Source organism: Branchiostoma belcheri, unplaced genomic scaffold, assembly GCF_001625305.1.
Source record: "Branchiostoma belcheri isolate BF01 breed outbred unplaced genomic scaffold, Haploidv18h27 scaffold72, whole genome shotgun sequence".
NCBI lineage: Eukaryota > Metazoa > Chordata > Leptocardii > Amphioxiformes > Branchiostomatidae > Branchiostoma > Branchiostoma belcheri.
Genome location: NW_017804376.1, coordinates 1,701,153 through 1,722,980, shown reverse-complemented (window position 1 = coordinate 1,722,980; position 21,828 = coordinate 1,701,153). Strand labels below are relative to the sequence as shown.

The 21,828-nt window shown below is 38.7% G+C and overlaps 1 pseudogene; it reads right to left on the bottom strand.

Moving 5' to 3' along the window:
* Window positions 1-1,013: 1,013 nt before the first annotated feature.
* Window positions 1,014-21,828, bottom strand: part of LOC109484997 — a 42,277-nt pseudogene continuing 21,462 nt past the window's right edge.

Here is a 21,828-nt window from a genome sequence, read left to right as displayed (position 1 = left end):
ATATTCTGAATAAGTAGAACCATATTTATTTTTTTTCCTTTTTTGTTGCAATTATATGACGATTAATCAACATATAGGGAACGTGCATTGATGAATCAAACGATTTCAAACATTAATAGTAAAAACCTTTAATCTGACATAATAAACACAACAATGAGAAGAAGACGTACAATATATGCATAAAGGTAGAGTGGACGGGTGTCCCTACGACATGGGCGGGATCCCACAGTCTAGGTTGTTCATCGCAATAATAATAAACGTTGGTGAAATAATGCCCATTGACGTGTGCCTGCAAGAACGGTGTTAACTGCGGAGATGCTCTTTTCCCATTTCACACGTTGAACACGATCGCTCAGGTAACTGTTCGGACATCGCCATAAGTCGTGTCTTTTCCCCATGGGTTACAAACTGTGGAGGAGCCCGCCATGGTCCATTCAGTATCAAAGGAGCGCGTGAGGTCCACAAATATAACATGCACGTCAATTTGGGGAGAACTGTTAACAACATTGAACCATGTTACTTAGTGCTGGCTTTATGAATTTACAACAACGATTACTTGGATATCATATGAAAGCAAATTATACATGCATTCCAAAACTATATTATACAAGGAAATTAAGAAGTCAACAATGGATATATGATCGACTTCAAAGAATGTAGCGACCCCCGTCAGTCTTCGGGTGCGACAACATGTACTCTCTAGCGCTAGCGGACAAACTCCCGTGACATGTTATCTCTCTATGTGGCCGATTTCTACTCTTTCCAGTCGCCTTACAAATCCTGGTATAGGCTAGTTAGAGAGCATAAAGTTTAAGGTTCATTAAAAGTTTGTCATGTGGGAATGTTTTATTAAATGTTTGTTCTCAATATTACAAAGCCTACTCCTTAAACTTTAATCGTCCTTTATAAGGAAATTCCCAATAGCTTTAATTATTTTTCTCTTATACATTACTTGCAAGCCACTCCATGGTTATTTTACAGGTACAAATGTACTATATAGATGCCAACCAAAGTATCACTACATCACGCACAAGCCATTACCTTTTATCCTTACATTGATTTAATTGTACACAATGAACCACTCAAAACAATGCGTTTTTAAAGTACAAACCGTTGCAAACTAAACCCTTCCAGATCCCTATCTCTCGTGCTAAGGCTACCCCTTCCTTAAGCTTATCTTGCTTCTGTACATTTCCACAGAAACAAATATTGTACAAAGGTATTCAGTCCCAGTCGTTATACGAAGCAAGATTTTGGTGTTAGGATCCCCTCTATACTTTGTAGTAGTATAGCCAAGTATAAAAGACCGGACATTTAAACGACCACCCCATACCGACTTGGCCATTCGATCATTACGTTCATACCAAAACTGTCTACTACATGTTTATTGACTATGCAAACAATTTTTGCGCGCGCACACACACACACACACACACACACACACGCACACACACACACACATGCAGTTACAAGGGCCGAATGTACTTAGTAGGGGCAGATGTATGACAGTATCAAATCTACCATGTTTCTTACAATGTCCTCGGGTACATGCATAATAGGATCATGAAACATACAGGAAGTCATTTCCCAGACATCTATGATTGCGATATTAAGGCCTTCCGTTATTTTTTTACTTCTAAGAATAGCTGATAAGCATACCAATCGCTGTTTTCTATAAAATGGGATAACTGGCTATGGTGGCGAGTGTTACTTGTCCGCCAGATAACTCTTGTTTCTGGATAACGACTATGTAGTCGCTCTATAGCATGGCGCATTCCATAAAGTCGTGAACGGAATGTTTCAATTGGTTCAGCGGTAAAGTGACCCCATAGCCCTAAAACGACAACGACATTCGGCCCTCCAATTATTTCATCAATTTCTTCTGCCACATAGTGAAGGCTCCTAAAGTATAGCCACGTTTTTTTCTTATCACGTACGTTTCGTGGAAAATGCTGGAATCTAAATTCCAATGTCATGTTAAATTCTTGGTTTACTGCAGCTGTGTGATATATAACTGAACCTGTTGTTTCTAAGTTTAGAAACTCCGTTAAAATTTTCCACAACTGTTTTGTCGTAGAATCCCCATAAAAGAACACAGATTTATTGTGCAGGCATCTTAAGACAGAGTGAGATGTAGGAAACGTCCTTGCCCAGCATTTAAGTGAATACCACGTTCCGTTAAACCTGTACTCTTCAGACGGTGTATCTGGCAGTCCTGGAGCACAGTGTGGCAGTGGTTTTTCATCAGTTCTGCTGGAAACCCCTGGAGAAACAACACACAGATACAGAGGGACATTGTTTGGTATTGTACACTGTTTAAAAATGGTACATAACCATGCAATTGAAGACGATAAAGTAAAAAAAAACACTGTCCCTTCTTTGACAGTTTAAATAAACGAACTGTAGGAGTATTGTTCTGCGTAACTCTAACCAGAATAAAGAAGAAACCATACATTTGACATTAACATCTAGCTGATCACTATCGTCTCAGTGAACATTTTGCTGACCAGCATAATCATTTTGAAAGAGCCTTACAATTAAATTGAGATTTGAGTCGGACATTTTGCTAAGGTTGATTTTAAACGCCCCCGTGTCCGTCATCATACTTAAGACTATTGGAATTTCCACAAATGCCAACCAATAGTAATGAGGCAACCACGTCTCCCGGGCAGCTGGGGGGGGGCGTTTACGCGCTCTTGCTGCCGCTGCACAGAAAATCCGAAAATAAGCAAGAATATGCAAAACCAACGAAAACTAGAGTTCCAAAGGGTCATGCCAGTTTGATATTGTTTTGGTGGGTATTGTGTGTGTATATAGTGTAGGTTTTTTTTAAAGATGATAATCATAGTTATAGTGGTCAGAGAGTCCTTTTGTGGATGAAGCAACATACTATTTACCTAGCCCGTACCATGTCTTTCTACAGAAATACGGATTGTAGAATTCGGCAAAAAGGAGAGGAGAATCGGCCTGGGGAGTCTGGCCGCGAAAGGTTGTTTTCTTCCCTCCGATGCGCAGCGATCCAAACCTCAAAACGGCAAAAAACTCCTTCAACTAATTTTCTTCTATGCAGCCAGCGTACATGTAGTTGAAGCGGGCGGTATCCAATACGTTGAAAACAATTGCACTACATAATGCTCACACAAAATGGCCAATTGTTGTGATGGTACATGTGCAGTGTATGTGGTCTGTAAGATAAATGGGTTCGTTCCCGCAAATTGCAAATTGTATCTCTCTAGCGGGCTAACTCCCTTTAGCGGCATACTATTCCCTTTATTTTGGCCAATTTCTACTATTTGTCCAGCGATCCATGATGCCTGGTAGAAACTTAATCTCCTTCCACAGGGAGAATCTTGACAGGTAATGTTGTTTCAACAAACAACTCTTCACAGGAAATGTTTTTTTCGGCTAAAGCCAGTGACAGCTCCCGGGCTGTAAGTTGTTAGTTTAACTTTAATAGTGCCTAAAGCGAGAAGCGCCAAAACGCTGTTCTCCACGGCTGCATATATTAGCCAGATTTAGTGAAAATACATACAAATCAAAGAAACTTTAGTAAAAATATATATTTCTTTCCACATTAATGGTGAATCCAGCTATGAGTTACAACTTACTCAAATAAAGTTGTATACCATTTATATCTTATGCGGTTTCCCACACTTGACCTTGAATCTATTTTGATATATAGCACTAACTTGTCAGGGCTGTTTCCAGAGTAGCAGAGACTCTTGTTATAGGAACACTTTACGGGTGCTGTTGTTTAAACAAACCGTTCTCTACACCCTGCCAGTCTTGTTGTTAGCTTAATCTAGTTCACCCTATCTGTTATCTTAACTTACTACATAGAATGAACAACGCTTCGCATTTTCACGTGCACACAACATACCTACTAGACACTCGAAAATCCTATGTTGCTTTAACAAACAATCCTGGATATGGTGTGGAAGTGTCCAACAATACCTTCCTATGTGGTTTTGTGCCAAAAAAAGCAAGACGACAAATAATTCTTTAAAGTGGCGCAAATATCGCACATCTTTTTAAACTACACGCGTAACTAGTAATATTAAACGTACCATATACATGTAGTAAAAACGGGCACTTGTTATGCAGGCACTTGTTTCCAACACTTGACCTTGAACCTATATTTGATACACATTACTACCTTGTCAGGACTGTTTCGGTGGGTAGCTTCGATTGTTTGAGGAACACTTGAGGATTACTCTTATTTCAACAAACAACTCTAGACACTTGCTGTGCTGCTGTTAGTGTAGCCTACTTAAACCTGACTATGCTGTTGTTAGTTTAACCAACTACATAAAAGGACAAAGACTTCGCCTACACTTAAAGATGTACACACAAAACGTCCTATGACACTAACCCACAACCTACTACAGACTCCAAACCCTCAATCTAAACCCCTTAAACTATTCACACAAAAAATATAAAAAATCCTATTCTACAACTTGAACTACTTAAAAACTAAAAAAAAAAACAATCACCCAAAGCCCACTACAGTAACGTACAGACCTCCCACGACGCCCATTTCCGAACTTGATCTTGCTATCGTCAACGGTAACTTGCTCACAAAAATCGTGAACATTCATTAGCGAGTTCACGAATTTTTTTTTTGAATGAATGAATCTTTATTCAACTTGCAGACATTACAGTTGCCTGAATTGTGTTGAATTTACACAGTATAAAATATTAAAATATTAAGTATTAAAAGCATTCATAATTATTCACATTAAAATACTTTAATCATAAAATGTTTTTGGAATCATTCATACTGGTCGGACTTGATGCATTCATATACATATAAAATCACTACATAAATATATTGCGACATACTGTCGTGGTAAGTTAGTACAGAAATACATAGTGTCGTCGGATCAATGGGCTACCCCTTATTTAGGTAGTTTTTGTAGCTGTTCGTCCGGCATAATGAAATGTCCAGTTTCTGAGATCGTTCAGATCGTTGAACGTCCTGATATGTGTTCTCTAATAGGGGGAAGCCAGTCTCTGAAGTCAGGTCCGAGTAGTGACTTAGCGAACTTGGTGCAGATGTGGATCCGACAGTCAGCAAGGGTGGTAAGCTCTAATGTGGACAGAGCAGAAGTGTAGTCGGTGTATTGAGTTCCGAGAATAATCCTGCACGCTCTCCTTTGAATCCTTTCAAGTTTTGCTGTGAACGTTGGATGAGTGCCACGCCGGTGCGGCGTACTCGAGCGCGGGTCTCACGTACGAGGTGTAGACTGTCTTGAGATCTGGGACAGACACACCAAACCGTTTCAGGCGACGAAGTAGGTACAGCTTCTTGTTAGCAGAAGTTAACATGTTGGTGACTTGTAGTTCCCACTTCAGATCGTTCTGCACAGTCAGACCTAGGACTTTGATGTGTGGTACGTACATCAGGCATACAAACATACATACAGTACATACATACGACCGTTAATACTAAGTGGTTCCGGTGATGGCGGAGACTTGGAAAAACACACTTGTATGGCTTTACATATTTTTAGGGTTCATTGTCATTTTGTCGTCGGTAGTCCAGTCGTTTAAGTTGTTCAGTGTAGGTTGTAGGGAACATGGCTGGCGGAGTGTTCTTGTCAAGGCCAGGTTCATGTCGTCAACGTATTTCCAGCGGTCGGTGACGTCACGTAGTGCACTGTCAATCACGGACAGAGAGATGATTGGCCCAAGTACTGTTCCTTGCGCCACGCCGCAGGTAAGGTACAACCAGTCAAAGTGCTTGCCTTGGTAGCAGACTCTTTGACGCCGGTCAGAGATAAAACTACAAATCCACGGTATCAGAGCTGGACGTACTCCGAGGTCTAACATGCATTTGATTGCTGTAGGATGGTCAATTCTGTCAAGGGCTTTAGATAGATCTGTTGTTACGAGTGTGCAAATAGTGTTAAATGTTTAAAGTATCCTGCTAACAACAATAACGAAAGACACAAAAGGTCAAATTCAATGACATGGGAACCCCCCACGAGTAACGGTAACTTGCCAACTAAAAATCATAGACAACCATCTAAGGATTCCGAGGTTATCTTGATAACAACAAAAAACGCAAACACAAAACTTCAACTCCATTAACGTAAGAACCTCCCACAAAGCCCATTTTAGCATTAAAAATGCCCATGAATAAGACAACCTGCCTACAAAAAATCGTGAACCTCTGACCATGCCTTCAAAATTTTTCGAGCATAATCTAATATAAGAAACATCCGGTATAATTTTATGTAAATTTTATCATTAAAAAAGCATAATTTGTTTTAAACTTTTACATGTTATTATAAGTTGACTAAGTTGTCTATATTAACTACATATTTGAAATAACACTTTTAGTTTGGTTTTAGATTTGTTGCGCACTACTACTTTTAGAATGTTTTAGAATTGTATTATGAAAAACTTAAACTGTTCTCCAACTCAAAATTTGACTCACCAGAAATTTTCGACTGAATCGCTCAGTCTTCCTCAGCTATCTGACCCAAATACTGTTTACACGTGATTTTTCCCACGTGTGACGTCAGCAAAGGGTCAAAGGTTGTCTGAAGTCGATATCGACCTCCCCCCCCCGTCCCGGTTGAGCGATGGTTGAAGTGCCCTGATGTATATGGCCTCTTTTATGCCTCTCTTGAAGTAATCCTGTTCGGTATCTAAGATTCTGACCCCCTCTAGATCCACTGTGTCCCGGTGATTCTATGTGGATGTGCTGTGACACCTCAGATGCAGCAGAACTGGGTCGTCTATGTTCTAGAAACCTGGTTTTTAGTGAGCGCTTAGTTTCCCCGATATAAGTTTCCCGACAGGGGCCTCTGTTGGTGTTTCCCTGGCAACTTATGTGGTAGATAACGCCACACTTGTCTTCCTTGGGAGTTTTGTCCTTAGGTGCCACAAGGAGCTGTCTTAACGTACGATGAGGTCTAAAACAGGTACTCACTCCATGTGACGGGGGGCGATATCGACTTCAGACAACCTTTGACCCTTTGCTGACGTCACACGTGGGAAAAAAATCACGTGTCCACAGCATTTGGGTCAGATAGCTGAGGAAGACTGAGCGATTCAGTCGAAAATTTCTGGTGAGTCAAATTTTGAGTTGGAGAACAGTTTAAGTTTTTCATAATGTAATTTACCAAATCAGATGAACTTTCATGCTGATGTTTTAGAATTGTATTTGTTTTTAAAATCCAGTCAAAGTATAGCATCCCATTGTAAATGAGTGTGCAATTCAGCCGTCAGGCTGCAATATACTTTTGTGCAATAAACCAGTTTGAATTTTATCTTATTTTATTTTATTGAAATTTCAACAATGCAATACATGCGGAACAGAGGCAGCTGTTCCATAACGACACAAAAATTGTAGATATAAATTTCACCGTCTCCACACTGACTTTTGTCTTCTCTACACCGATTTTTGTCTTCCATACATTTTTGTTTCCCCTAAACTGAATGTTGTCTTTCCTACGATAACCTTTGTCTTCCCTACACTGACTCGTCTTCTCTACACTGAGTTTTGACTTCTCCACACAGGCTTTAGTATTCCCCACACTGACTTCTGTCTTCCCTACACCTAAATTTGTCTTCCCTACACTGACTTTTGTTTTCTCTCATCTTAAAAGAGGAGGGGGGACTAAAAGTGCCCACGCCAAATTTCACATAGCGTCTTAACGGCTAGCGCTAGAACGGCCAAACTTGGTGACTTTTCCTAGAACATTGTTGGCACCAATATAAATTCTTGCTCTGCTACACATTTAATTAAGCGTTTTTTTTTTCATTTTTGTAGACTGTCCTGTCCCCAAGCTAGTTCGTTAAAATGGCTTGAGCTAGATGGGTACTCCGTGGAATAATTTCTTTTAGAAAAAAATCAAATTCTAATTATAAAATACATTGCGTAAGAAATGTTTACCACTACCTACATATTTTAAGAGCATTGTGAAATCTAGCTCTTTTACATCACACCTAGAAAAATTTGAATGAGCAATGTAAAAACTAGCTCTCTTCGAACGTTCGAATCAGCATTGTCTTTGATTTAGTCTAGATTGTCCTATCACCAAAGCTACTTCGTTCAAATAGCCCCCTGGCTAGTTAGACACTTTCTAGAGAATTTTTGACAGAATTATGAATGACAATTCTTACCTTACAATAACTGTGAGAGATATTTTTACCATTTTTACTCGCAATTAAAAGAACTTTGCAAATTCTTGCTCTGCTACACATTCAAATAAGCGTTTGTTTTTTCATTTTTGTAGATTGCCCTGTCCCCAAGCTAGTTCGTTAAAATAGCTTGAGCTAGATGGGTACTCCGTGAAATAATTGTTTTTTAGAAAAAAATCAAATTCTGATCATAAAATACATTGCGTAAGGAATCTTTACCACTACCAACATATTTTAAAGAGCATTGTGAAATCTAGCTCTGTCACATCACACCTAGAAAAATTTGAATGAGCAATGTAAAAGCTAGCTCTCTTCGAACGTTCGAATCAGTATTGTCTTTGATTTATTCTAGATTGTCCTGTCACCAAAGCTACTTCGTTCAAATAGCCCCCGGGCTAGTTAGACACTTTCTAGAGAATTTTTTGACAGAATTATGAATGAGAATTCTTACCTTACAATAACTGTGTGAGATGTTTTTACCATTTTTACTCGCAATTAAAAGAACTTTGTAAATTCTTGCTTTGCTACACATTTAATTAAGCCTTTTTTTCATTTTTGTAGATAGTCCTGTCCCCAAGCTAGTTCGATAAAATGGCTTGAGCTAGATGGGTGCGCAGTGGAGTAATTTTTTTAGAAAAAAATCAATCAAATTCTTATCATAAAATACATTGCGTAAGGAATCTTCACCACTACCAACATATTTTTCATAGTATTGTGAAATCTAGCTCTGTCACATCACACCTAGAAAAATTTGAATGAGCAATGTAAAAACTAGGTCTCTTCGAACGCTCGAATCAGCATTGTCTTTGATTTATTCTAGATTGTCCTGTCACCAAAGCTAGTTCGTTCAAATAGCCCCCGGGCTAGTTAGACACTTTCTAGAGAATTTTTTGACAGAATTATGAATGAGAATTCTTACCTTACAATAACTGTGTGAGATGTTTTTTACCATTTTTACTCGCAATTAAAAGAACTTTGTAAATTCTTGCTTTGCTACACATTTAATTAAGCCTTTTTTTTCATTTTGGTAGATTGTCCTGTCCCCAAGCTAGTTCCATAAAATGGCTTGAGCTAGATGGGTACTCCGTGAAATAATTTTTTTGAAAAAATCAAATTCTGATCATAAAATACATTGCGTAAGAAATGTTTACTACTACCAACATATTTTTCAGAGTATTGTAAAATCTAGCTCTGTTACATCACACCTAGAAAAATTTGAATGAGCAATGTAAAAACTAGGTCTCTTCGAACGCTCGAATCAGCATTGTCTTTGATTTATTCTAGATTGTCCTGTTACCAAAGCTAGTTCGTTCAAATAGTCCCCAGCTAATTAGATGTTTTGTTGAGTAATTTTTGACAGAATTATGAAATAAAGTTATCACCTCAAAATATAACGTGTAAAATGTTTTTACAATTTTTAAACAGCAATTACAAGAACTTTGTAAAATCTAGCTCCGCTACAAATTTGAATAAGCGTTGTATTTAAATGTATGTAGTTAGTTCGTTCAAATGGCATAGGTTAGATGGTTACTTCGTGGAGTAAATTCTTCAGAATTATAAATCAAATTCTCACCTTATAGCATAAGAAATATTTGCAAATGCCAAAAGTTTACAAGACTGCCTTTGGTATAGAATACGATCAACTAACGACATTCAATCCATGTAGATATGGTTCATATGAATAATAAATAAGACACATTGAAGAAGTTATCGTGAATCGTAAAAGTTTATAAAAGTTTATAGTTTATAAAAGATTAAAGCTGTTTAAAAGAATTAAGGCTTTGACTTTAGTATGTTGAATTTGGCTTTAGACAAAAAAGAATTATAGCTTTAGAATTAATGTTGAGAAGAGAAACATTTAGTTAACCTAACTCCTAGTTAACCTATAACAATTTTCCAATGACCCAACCTGCCACGAGCACTGTACATACATAGATTACCTGCAACATTTTATGTTAAAAGTATAAAGAGCTCCCGATAGGGGGCGTATAACACACAATCTGTACCCACAGGCTTTCACGATTGATTGAACATGTCAGTATTACGAATCCCCGCTAGGGGGCGTATAAGACGTACAGCTTCATAACATACACACATGGTTTGTTCCCGATTCAACCCCAGGAACGAGATCAAACACAGTATAACGAACCCACGATAGGGGGCGTATGAGATCTATTCTATCTACCCACATGCTTTTTAACGATCAACCCTCAGCAACTCATCGCACACAAATTAAAATAGTGCTTTTTCTTAGAGAAAGTTTATGTTTTACAGGCACATACACATACACATATATCTTGTTCCATGCTTATTAATATCTTACATATCCATTAACATATGCTTTAGTTTCCCAGATCTCTTCTCAACTCTAGAATTTGAAAACTGGCTACCGAGTCGTAGATCTACCATCTCAGGCAGAAATTACCAAAAAGCACACAAACTGAACATTCCGAGGGCAATCACTCAGAGATGTAGGTATGTTCCGATACCATATCTCTCACGATCGTTTAACGATTATGACTTCCAGTATTCTGTGACGTAGATGTGCATTTTAATGACAGATATGTATAACTCTTATAGTTCTATGGATTCTAAGATAATTAAGATAATTATTAAGCTTTCTTATATTTTAATGTCTCAATATTACTGATTAATTTCTTATGCAAGATTTGCAATATTGTATCCGATTGTTGTTATTTTTGTTGTTATTTTTAAATGTAAAATATTTCAGTTGTATTCATTTAAGTTATGCTTTTATCATGCATTCCTTGTCTTGTAATTCTCTGTTGCCATTTCGAATAATACTCAGGTTGCAATCTTCTGATCTGTAGTCCAATTTCGTTAAATATTTTGTCTTTCATCTTATATTTATCATATTTTTATAATCAACATCTACATGATATTAATAAAAGTGTAATGGAGAAGGGCATCGTATAAGGCTGTTGGCTTCGTCCCTCCTCTTTTTGAAAATATCTTATTCACTTCATTTTTTTAGTATGTGCAAATGAATAAAAAAATTATTCCATTATTTAGAATATGGTCATAAAAAGATGGCTTACCTTTTCACAAAGTGACCCCGCACCAATGCTCACCTAGTTTGTTATCATCAATCTGAAATAAAATTGCGCCTACACACTACTAGGCAACTGCCGAATAATTCTGTTACGTATTTATGTATACTAGTAGTTTATTATCGTAAATTAGAAAAGCAGTACTCAGCCTGGTGCACAGCGTTAAAATTACTTTGTCATCGTAAGCTAACAAAGAGGTACCACCAAAATTCATTAAGAATTGGTTCATTCGTGAAGTGGTTCACTGCTAGACTTCCCTTTTGTTTTACTCTAATGTGTGTGTACCATTAAAATGTGAGACCTAGACCAATGGCTACTCTTCAGCCATTTACAAACACCTACAACACAACGAGGGTCACCCTTTCAAACTCGAGTCCACGGTCGGATATCTTAGACCGTGAAACTCGCTGGTGGAAACGAAGAGTTAGAAAGGCTATATATGAAAGAATGTACAACCCCACCCTCAACATAAAGGGGGTGAGGGTCTATGTTTACACATTTGTATTGTTTGGCACCCGAAATCAGCCATGCTGTCTGGGTGGCCAGTGTATTGTCATGTTACAATTGAATTAAAATAAAAATAAACTAAAATAATATAAAAACATGAAGGGGGCTACGGGTAGACCTCTACGAGGCATTCGTGCCTATAAAGAAAAGGTGGTGGATGCCACCTGAAACGTCTTACCGTTTACAAAATCATATCTAGTTGCTTGTGTAACTGCGTTTTGGCAGTACTTACATTAAGATCACTTCATCATCGTAAGCTAACAAATAGGTATCAGTAGAAATCATTAAAAAAGGTTTATTGTGAATCAACAAAGTACATTCGGAGTTCTAGGTACCTCGAATGCATGCCTCCCTACACAACATTTTCCGATATTTTGAAGAGTGTCTAGATATAGCTGAAAGACTATTTTGACCACTTCACGTCGTTATTTTGACAATTTCCCTACAATCATGTTGGGAGAAAACGAACTTACCTCTAAAAAGGGTAATCCAAACATGTAGGCAGGACGCAGCAATCGCTACGCGTCAAGATACATAGACACTATCATAGTGTGACAAGCTTGCTGTCACGCTGCGTTTTTGCAACAATGGTGTCATTATGACGCAGTGTCATCCAACCGTAAAAGAACACGCCCAGGCCTCTACTTTATAACTCTGATGTAATTGCTATCTTTGCTATTTACCTAGTCACATCACCGCAAAATCTGAGACTTTAAACAATGGATAACCGTTTATTTTCTCTTTGTGATAACGTAACTTGCTGTAAGTCATGCCAGGTTGCCGATGCCGGACGCCAAGGGCGTGAGCGAGCACTGTGCCGTAGCGTAGGCTTGTTGAAGTCTTTCCGAAGGGAAGTATGTGTGCATGGGGTCGATTTTTGTGCATGGGATCGACTTCTGTGCATGGTGATTTCTGTGCATGGTGTCGAATTTTGTGCATGGAGTCGATTTCTTGATTCCTAATGCCGGACACAAAGGGCGCTAACAATGGGACATGATTCAAAATGTGTTTCGGTATGACCACGATCCGAATTGACACGGAATATATTGGAACCCACACTGGAAACGGTTTCACGCCTCGAATTGACTCGCGTTTCATATGTATACCATAATTTCTTTGAACATTTCCTGAGAACCAGGCTCGTAAGGCGGAGAGTTCCCGACTCAGGAGTATGCCCTCCCCATGGGCTGTGCCCCGGACGCAACTGGAGAAATGCCCCACGCTACGGTCCGCCGCCCCAACGCCCTCGTTGGGCTACTACTCGCCTGCATGCCCAGAGTAGATTCCGATGCACGCCATTCAGTTTCCTACTGATCTTCTGACTTCCCCAAGTCAATATCGGGATTTCCGTTTCCTCAGTCGACTAGTAATTACAACTCGATATCAAGCTTAATAGAGAGATAGCATGCCAAGGGAGTTGGTCTGCTGGAGAGAACAGTTTGTCTGACATGACGATTATACTAAAACATTCATCAACATCCCTTAACATGAACTGAGTATAATATCATGAAGAATCATTTGTGTTGGTAGTTACATGTTTAAAGTTAAAACTTAAGATCCAACACGAAGAATTTATTTCGCCTAGAGCTTATGACCGGTCAGTCTTGTCTTAGGTAACGCTCGTGTATAAACGACAGAAATACAGTCCAGTCTTTTTGGTGCGACTTTTGTATCATCTCTTGAAGGACGCCTGCGGTGAATCTATAACAAGCCAACATGGCGACCTCCGCGGAGGTGAGCGTCCCTGCCGACAACAACACAACCACCTGTAGGTCGGCACTTGTCTAACGAGGCGTGTTTGAATATCAGAATTATTAAAGGGTCCCAAACTTGCATTGACATTATTGGTACCAATACATCCTATTACTTTACTAGAAATCCAGGCCTATGCGAAGATAAATTCAGTGTCAATAGTCGACGTGAATCTTATCATAAGATATGTACACCTACTGCATTCCTGACACTCTTGTATTCTCTTGACAGCATGAACGACCTAGGGGCCATTGTGCAGAGGGGTATAGAAACATAAAATGTGATTGTGAAGATGGTAGCCCAGACATATTCTATGACTGGTTTTATCAAAGGAACAATTGGGTTTAATCAACATGGATGTACCTTGTATGGAACATTTGTCAGACTAAATTCATTCTATGAGCCCAGGCTATACCTAATATATATATAAAGCCTACCTACAAGAAAACATTAGCAACATCAGGTCTGCTGCGGGCGCCCCTTCCGAGGTTTGCGACATAATAGTATTTGTCCAAGCAAATCAACTGTTCTTAAGTATGTCTTCTTTTCATCCAGACCGTCAAGAAACGATCGCACATGTTTGTTCCAATAAGAGCTAGGACATCAGCCTATATTCCTCCTATATTCATCCTATATTCCAAGGCCGGTCACTACTTTGAACAAGCTAAGTCCCACGTTAAAGCAATCACTTGTAAGAGTTACATTTACTAGATTTTATGCACACTATAGTTCTAACTCCAGTTATTGCAGATGTGCCTTGTGTATAGCCCTAACATCAGCATGATGTAAGTTTTAATCATCACTTTTTCATGTCTTAATGTACACACTGTACTGTAGTGAACTGTATTTTTTATCCAGTCTCATCCATGTAATTCTATTGTATGATTTTTGCATTCATATTGTAGTGTAATGTAATGTATTATTGTAGTGTCTGGGAGGGCAACATTTACAGGTGTTCATACACCTTTTTTGTCATGTAATCCTCTATTTGTTCATTTTTAACCCTTCCATGACTACAGCAAGTGACCGTGACTTGGGTATCATTACATCTTCGGGAATATGTTGTACAAAATTGAAAGGAACATGTTTATGAAAATACAGAATGCAGTCTAACTATGTACAAAAGCCCAACAGGGTGCCCCACCGAATTCCCCAGAGAACCATTACCCCGGGTGTCGATTAGTGCCGCTTGGAAGGAGACAAAATACATTTGTCAGAAACTGTTTTCTACACCAAATGTCTCTCTCGACCTTTGCTTGAAAATCGTCACACATCTTCACTCGGAGAAACTGCAGTACGTGATAAGAAAAATGTCTATACAGAATGTAAAAGCATTGTACAAAACCCTGCCGATTCTTCAAGACCCCGTTTAGTGCCGGTAATTAAAGGAGGTCAGATATAATTAACGGATGGATGTCGTCGGGTAGGTTTTTTTCTATCGTTCTGTCAGCGTCTGGCCTGCTCGTTCTCAAACGGAAATGTACATTGGGTTCTTTCTGGTCTAATTCTAATTCTAGAAGTGTAGACACAGAAGGGGTTAAGGAAGATTAATGAGTGGTGTTATTGTGAGCAGGAAATGCACATTTTGTTATCATATTTTGAACTCTTACGGGAATTAAAGTTGAAGTGTTGGATGGCTTTGCACTGAAGCCCTACCATGATACTCACCTTACGATTTGTTTTAAATGTAGAAAAAAGACACTTGGATGTCTCTGACAATTATCTAACCACTCTTTTGATGATAGGGCCTGTCAACTTTATGTTACTGTTTTAAGTTTGTACTTTAAACGTGGTTCCAGTAAACATCCGTCTCGGATTGTTGTTGTGGATAAAGAAGGGGGTGCTCGCTGACAGATAGGACTTAAGAAAATAGAGGACACATCTCGGGGTTTGTTTCCGAGCTGCTTTACATGCCCAAAACGGAAAAAAAAAGAAATCTGATGCACAATGTGCCTCAGATTGTGCTAATAGCAATGTGCTAATGTCAATATTATACAGATTCCCTTATTCAGAATATTTCCAGTTTTGCCGCCTTTAAATTGCATTCGATGCCTTTCAAGTCATCTCTAATGTATTTTCTCTACACTAACACCTGGATGTGCCCCTATTTTTAATATTCACTTTGTTTTGTTTTTTGTTTAATGTAGACCCTAGTAATGTTTCCTGTAGTGGTTCTTTGTGTTTTTACCTCCATGAAAAATGGAGGTATTGTTTTGGCGTGTCTGTGTGTGTGTCTGTCTGTGTGTGTGTGTGTGTGTGTGTGTGTGTGTTTCCGAACATTTGTATTCAGCATAACATCATAACGCCTTTATGGATTATGATGATATTTGGTATGTTGGTAAGTCTTAGAAAGACAAAGGTCAAGGTCAAATATGGGCCTCTTGGTTGATGACCTTGGTACTGCAGTAGAACTTCCGGGTTTTTTTGGCCTGAACATGCTATGGTCTTGAATTTTTGGAGATAGCTTTTTCTGTTAGGAATAAGCGGTGTGGGTTTGGTCCCCCTAGCAGCTTGTTCTGGAACTGCAGGGGACTTTCGGGCGAATTCTTTGAAAGCCAATAAGTGCAGATAGGAACAACGTATTACGTCAATTACGACTCCGTAAACAGGATATATATATGCAAGGATATCACACCTCTATTCTAAACAGTTCAAAACTTTCTGTCTGTATAAAATTGCCTTTCTGAAATACATAGTTTTAAATTTCGTAGAGCAATTACAAAGATGAGAATTTGTAGTCATAAATTAAATATAAAAAGAAGATGTAGAAATCACCCACGACCAGAGGGTTTGTCCATTTTGTCCTAATGAGATTGAAGAAAATATCTGTTTTGTGAGGATCTGACATCTAAAAATCGTTAACTGTGCTGTTTTTCCGTCACTGGTTGGAGTCCTTGAAATTTACGGGTCGTTCGTAACCCTCAATGGGAGCATGTATCGTCGTAAATGCAAGGATATCCTCGGGAAGGTCCTGCTGATATATAAGATTGTTTATGTCATGATTTAAAGGCTTCGAAACAGCTGCAATGATTAAGATATTTTGTTACTTGTATTAAAACGTGCTGCTGATTCAAAAACAAGTATGCATAGTTGACACGAAGCTCAAATCGAAGTGCAGTGTCCAATTATTGACCTTTTTTCTAAATAAACATCACACATATTTGACAGGGAGATGTATACTTTAATAGCTGATTGATGACAGGTGTTATCGCAGTTTCGTAAATGTTCAGAGAAATGAATTCATGTCACCACGCAGATAGATTCTAATGATTTGTTCATAGGTCAAATGCTTTTCCAGCGCATATCTATCTCATCATTACTTTCTTAAGTTTCCCACTACACTTACTACAAACTAGGGATCTAGCCAGCACCACTTTTTCCGACCATTTAAACCATTTACCGAAATTTAAAAAAAACAATCCGCCAAACTTGACAGACAAAATCAACAAAAATCATGGGTAAAATATGAAAACATCCGAATGCCCACAGACCACCTCTGTCAACATCACGATTTGTAAGAAATTGTTGCCGTGGGTTGGATTTCTCATCATAAAAAGTGGCTGTCGCCTATGAAGACATGCAAACTTTAAAACGCGGCATGGAATGAAAACGAGGCTAGCCACGGCGGCAGCGTTCTCAGTACCCTGCGTATTATCAGCTAATTTACACCCGTTTCCCAACGAATCGTTAAGCTACAAGTACATCTAGAGCACCATAAGACCATCAGGACCTGTGTATAAACGACAGAAATACAGTCCAGCCTTTTTGGTATGACTTTTTTTATCATCTCCCGAAGGACGCCTGCGGTGACCCTACAACATGGCGACCTCCGCGGAGGTGAGCGTCCCTGCCGACAACAACACAACCACCTGTTGGTCGGCAGTTGTCTAACGAGGAGCCACAAGGGAGACGGTATTTCTTATATTTATTATGGAAAGAGCTTGAATGATGACTTGGACAGGACAAATGTCACACCAGTAATAATCTTCCTACGGACAGCAAGAGAATGTCAACCAACAAAGAGGCCTGGGGAGTCAAGTTCATCGTCTGAAACAACGCAGACACTCCCAGCAAAAAAGTCACAGACGGAAGAACCACGGCAGCGGGAAACCCCATGTGTTCATGAAGAGGATACTATTACCCAGTGACATGAACGCTATTCCTGTTGCAACTACGACATTTGACTTACAGAGACAACAAATTTACGTGAGTACTTGTCTACAAACATGTCCATGGCTATGCAAGAAAAGCTATGTGTAATATCTTTAAATACAAGAGGACTGAGAGAAAAAGAAAAAAAATATTACAAATCTTTACATGGCTACAACATCAAAAATCAGATGTAATATTTTTACAGGAAACACATTTTAAACGTGAAATGATAGAATAAATTAAGAAGGAATGGAACGGAAAAAGTTATCATAATGTAGGAACCAATTTAAGTAGGGGGTAGGCATTCTGTTCAAACATAATTTACCTGTTTCTAAACAAGAAATACACAGTGACAACATAGGAAGCAAAATACTGATAAACTGCGACATAAGAGGGGAAATGCTCACCTTATTCAACATATATGCACCCAACACACACACTGCGAGAACTTTTTTTCTAAAAGACCTTATTAACTGGCTTCACGACCATAATATACACGACCTTATTTTTGAGGGGGAACTGGAACACAATCTTAGACAAATCTGATAATGTCACAGATAACTTGTGCCACAGCTCTTGTAGTTCCAGAACAAGTTATTGTAAAATTGAACAGTTTGTTTTACAGCTTTTTGGGTCTGGGAAGAAAAATAAAATAAAACGATCGGTAGCTATAGCAAACTATGATAAAGGGGGACAAAAAATGATAGATATTCGAGAACAGATTGAAGCCTCACATGCGGGGATAATAAGACGTCTAATGGATAACACTACAGGGGATTGGAAATTTATACCAGATCTATACCTCAACATTCTTGGCAAGGAAGTTCTGGTTTTAAAAATGCATTTTAAAAGCAAATCACATTCTCCTAATATGGGGCACATACCCTTATATTATAGACAAGTCATACTAAGCTGGATCAGGGCGGGAGCCGGGAACGTACCCGAACCACTAACAGCAAACGAAGTTAAAAATCACATTATCTGGTGTTCCTGTTATATTACAAGTCGCCAAGGGAAGAAAAAACAAACAAACACCACTGTGTTATAAGAGATGGATAGATTTAGGAATTGAATATATAAAAGACCTGTTAGCTAATAATAATCGATTAAACGAATTACGCATATTTAACAAACTACATGATAAGAAGGATTGGCTTGCCGAGATGTACACAGTTTAAAACGCAATCCCCAAAAGTTGGATAGTGTTATTGGACACCCAATGTCAACCAACGGAACATACAACACAGATCTTAAACTACATAACTTACACATGCAAGTACTTATAAATCATGTTAATCAGCGACAAAATTGGCAACCCACACAGTCAGCATGTATGGGCAGCCATTTGTAACAAAAACCCCGAAACTTTTGAACTGCCATGGACTGATAGAACCATACACCTTAAAACAGAACGAAGATTATCCAATTTTATGTATAAGTTACTACACAGAATACTCCCAAATAATAAAAACTTGTACAGTTGGAAAATAGTACCATCACCATTGTGCCGCATCTGTAAAGCTGTAGAAGACGAAGATCATATGTTTGTCAACTGTACACGACTAAAGAACTTTTGGGAAAAATTGAAGAAACTATTAAGGGTGATAGTAGATATAGACGTTATTGATCTTAAAACATGTATAATGGGAATATCAAGAACCAAGCAAATGTACAAAGGGGGAATCACATTTTATATCTACAAATCATGGTCACTGTATGAAGAAAAAGAGTACTTTGAGCAAATAGAAAGTTATTCCATTTTCTATAGAAACCTACGAAAAATACTTCAAATAGAATATAACATATCGCACGAAAAGGCTAAAACAAAATGGGGAAATCTGATTTCTTTATGCGATATATGTAAATAAAACATATATATTGTGTAAATAAAGTTCATGGACGGACCATGAAAAGGTAAAAAAAACGCGGCATGAAACGTTGTTACGATAATAGTTAGCTTGCTGGTAAAGACAGAAGCCAGGCCCTCTGACAGATCACGTTAGATCGCTCCTGTCCCTATTCTTGTACGTCGTTCGAGATGGTTCATACTTGTCGCAATTTCTGTAACCTAAGTGAAAGACGGCCGTGTGACATAACTGCAGCGTGCTCGACTCAGAACCAAGAGGTTCCGGGTTCGAGTGCTGACATGCCACCGACCTTGTACCCTTGGGAAAGGCACTTTACACGACTTTCCTCACTTAACTCAAGTGAAAAAGAGTATTGTCCTGGCCGGGCCTGTATGGGTTATATTTTGAGAAACTTTACTTTAGAGACATTTTCTTTAGTGTCGTTCCTTAGCTTTTTAACTGCGTACTAATTCTAAGCAAGTAAAGCAATGGCTATCAGAAATCTAAATTTAACTTGTCATTTAATATTTGAAAGACACATTCCAAACGTCTGGATGCCAAACATTACCTTTTGCTTTAACCTCTACTGGCCTCACAATTTATAAATGTTTTACCCTTGTGCAGAATCACGTGCAGAAAGTTCCTTATAAAAGAGAAAGACGGACTTTGAATAGTAAAAAAAGTAAGAAATATTCCTGTCTAAATGTCTTCAGAATCGGCTCCTTTGCATAGTTTTTTGCATGTAAGAATGTTGACAGCCGTTTGAAGTAGACACGGAGATACTCGATATGCGCGCCTCCATATGATCGAGGCTATTCAACTGAGCTAGCCAAAGTGTAGCATTTCTTTTTCAAGTCACAGTACTAAGTATTAATATGCCATAATGTGACATGAATGGACCAAATAGCCGCCCAATTAGCTTGCTACCCGCCATTAGTAAGGTCATGGAGAGAATATGCCAGAAGCAAATCCAAACCTACATGATTTCAAATGACATTTTTTCCGGTAATCAACATGCGTATAAGCGATTCCACTCTACTTCTAGTGCGCTTATACAAATGACCGACTACTGGTTGGAGGAGATTGACAAGGGTAACTTGGTAGGTGCTGTCTTGTTAGATTTCAGTGCGGCTTTTGATGTAATTAATCACGACATCTGTTTGGCCAAACTGAATAGTTATGGGTTTGCACAATCTGCCATAAACTGGACAAGAAGTTATTTAGAAAACAGAAAACAGGCAGTTTTTGTAAATGGATCTTTTTCGTCATTCATAGAAACAAAATGTGGCGTACCTCAGGGCAGCTGCCTCGGACCCCTACTGTTTTGCATCTTTACAAACGACCTGCCCACGGTAACTAATCAGAGTACAGTAGTTATGTACGCAGACGATTCAACCCCATCCACATCAGCTTCTGATATAACAGGATTACAAGATAAGTTGCAGGCAGACTTGTCACTGATATGGGATTGGGTGAGAACAAACAAGCTAGTTCTGAACATAGGTAAAACAAAATCAATCGTCATGGGTACACAACAGAAACTTAAAAGGGAACCAAAACTGCAACTTTCCGTTGATGGCATAAGCATTACACAGGTCGAAGATGCAAAATTACTAGGTGTTACAGTAGACCAGCAGCTTTCATGGGTACTGCAGGTCAACAATACAAAGTTGAAAATGGCAGGCGCACTTGCGTCAGTTAGGAAACATAAGGATAACTTGACCCCCAACATGTTAAAAACTGTACTACAGACCCTGGTTCTATCGCACCTTGACTATTGCTGTGCCCTTATGTCATCATCGCCACAAACTCAAATAGACAAACTACAAGTTGTGCAGAATCGAGCGGCTAGGCTGGCAACAGGTGCACGTTGGGATGCCGACTTAGATATCTTACACACACAGTTAAACTGGCCCTCAGTCAAAGAGAGATTGTTTACCGGCACAATCAACACATTCCATAAATTAGTGAGAGAGAAACAGCCTAGATGTATTTTCAATAGACTAAAAACAATTAATTCGGCACATTCGCACAACACTAGACTGGCACAAAAAGGAGCATTCCAGCAATCTAAACCTAGAACCAACGCCATGACTCGGACTTTCATACACAGGTGCATTAAAACATACAACACTTTGCCTACTCACATCACATCCTCAAACCCACGAACGTTTAAAGAAAAAATCTGGAATTGGACAAAAACACATAAAAACAAACACACACCAATTAACTCCTGGTGGTAAATGTTTTTAAATATATTATGCACAATCTCTTGACCTCTGACCTCTCAGACATCTATTATAAAATTGTTTTTGGTTAATTGTATAGTGTAACATTATTGATGG